The sequence below is a fragment of the Epargyreus clarus genome, unplaced genomic scaffold (genome assembly GCF_041222505.1).
Source record: "Epargyreus clarus isolate Ecla_fem2 unplaced genomic scaffold, WU_Ecla_fem_2.2 ptg000027l, whole genome shotgun sequence".
Lineage (NCBI taxonomy): Eukaryota > Metazoa > Arthropoda > Insecta > Lepidoptera > Hesperiidae > Epargyreus > Epargyreus clarus.
Window position 1 is genome coordinate 13,374,471 of NW_027332234.1, and position 2,151 is coordinate 13,376,621.

A 2,151-nucleotide genomic window follows, 5' to 3' on the forward strand; every position below is an offset into this window, starting at 1 on the left:
CGATCAGCGACTTGAGAGCGTCGCTAATTAATAAATGAGTATCAAGTGCGTATCATTTGATACCGGTCTCAAGAGAAGCATCTCATTCGAAACAGTAGAACAGATTAAAAATATTTTTTAAAATGACAGCTATGAATGAATGAGAGTTGAACATTACAATCACGTCATGCAGCGTTTCGGTTCCGCTCCTTTGCTAATGCAATAAAATGTTTAATGTAGTGAAATATCTCATTAAATATATTTATAAAATAAACAAATAGTTTTTAAATTATATATTTAATTAAAAGTAAATGATTTCACGAGCAATATTTTTCGGAAAAAATATTACGAGTTCGGTTTCAGATACTGTTACTGTGAACAAAACGCGTCGAGACATTAGTTTGTTTACTGTTGTTCCATTGTTATTTGTTATGAGTTGGATGTGAAGTGCGAATTATTTAGCTGTATTTACATTAGTTGGACTGTTTTATTATGGAAATGAATAAGAAACCATATTCAGTGAAGTGGAAAAAACGTTTTCATATAATAATGTAGTGGAGTTTAAAAAAATTGACGGACATTATGTGCAACAGAAGAACTCTGCATGGTATAAAATTGCTAGTGAATATCTCCCACATACCCCGTCAAGTAAGTACTTATCTATTTTTCATGTGTACAAATAACCTTAAACCAAATACCTAATAATAATTCTTGTATTTCATGAAGCATTAGTACAATTACAATCTTCTCAGAGTAGTCTTTAATATAATCGTTTATTTTAATTCAGTATCGTCAGCTGCCTAAATTGGGTAAAAAACCTGTAGTATAGGTTAACTTCCATACAGAGCTACTATAATCTTATTAATTTAGAATTAACAGAAACTTTTTTTTTTTTACTGTGACATAATGTAACTCTTTATTGATACATTTTTAATTACTAACTTAAATGTTAAATATAAACTAAAAATGGACTTATTTACAAAATATATACAAGAAAATTATACAGAAACTTATACATACAAATGACTTCTATTTGATAAAAATGGCATGATTTTATATTTATGATAATGTTGTAGGATACGAGTAAGCAACGAATACGTTTGTGGATGACCTAAAGCAACAACAATGTGAATAACATTGTCAAATGGAAGCGGCCCTTCTACCAGTGATGCAGAAATGAATCCAAATGTATCGTAACTGACTCCAGGGCTACTTGTTAGTGCTGATGATGTAATTGATTTCGACACTGTATCAGGTATGTATTTTAAATGTTTTAAAAGTTAGTTGTTATTTGAAGTACTGCATCTACATATCTAACTATAGTTAGCTATGCGTTAGTTAAGGTTATACAATAATTAGTAATATTTCAGATTGCATTACTTAATATTCTTTTTTATTTTAGAAATGACTGTTACGCCCCGCCTGATGATACACAAGAAAAGGAGAAAGTAATAATCAAGCCTAGCACTCCACCGACGGTGAACAGCATCTTTGCATCCCCGTTCCTCAATGTTAGAAAAAAAAAAGAAAAGCTTTTGATTTTATTAGGTATATAGCTGTTATTTACTTATAATATTATTATTATATTCAATAAAAACAGAGTAAATATAATAGGTATATATTTTAAAACCTATATTTGGTATTATAATTTAGAGTTACATTTTGAGTAATAATAAATCTCGTATTTAATATAAAAGATTATATTATAAGGAATTTCATTTTCTTTTTTTTTTAGAACTATATTTGGAATTATGAATTAAAGCTACTTTTGCAATAATAGAATTTAATAAGTTTCCTATTTTATATAATTAGGTTATATTATAAAGCATTTCTGGTTTTTCTTTTTCAGGTAAAGCTGAGTAATTTAACATTTAAATCTACTTTGAAAAGGAACTAAAATTTTATAATTGTAATACTAGATATAGTTCTGTATAATATATTGTTTATAAAATTATAATTGTTGTATTTTTGACACATACCAGCCTTACCGTACACATTTGGTTACACTTTGTATGTAAATAGCAGTAAATATCATAATTTATCAGTAAATATCATTTATAAGTGCAAAGTAGCATGCAATTGAATAATAAGAGGTACAAAAAAATACATTACAGAAGTATACTCCAAGAGTATAAATATATGAATTACAATTGCAATCTTAATTAAATCAAT

The 2,151-nt window shown here is 27.3% G+C and overlaps 1 long non-coding RNA gene across 1 annotated transcript; it reads left to right on the forward strand.

Moving 5' to 3' along the window:
• Window positions 1-379: 379 nt before the first annotated feature.
• Window positions 380-1,898, forward strand: LOC140754005 (uncharacterized). The gene is made up of 4 exons (XR_012103620.1): window positions 380-627; window positions 1,056-1,234; window positions 1,382-1,527; window positions 1,829-1,898. It is a non-coding gene; the product is annotated as an uncharacterized LOC140754005 (long non-coding RNA).
• The last annotated feature ends 253 nt before the right edge of the window (window positions 1,899-2,151 follow it).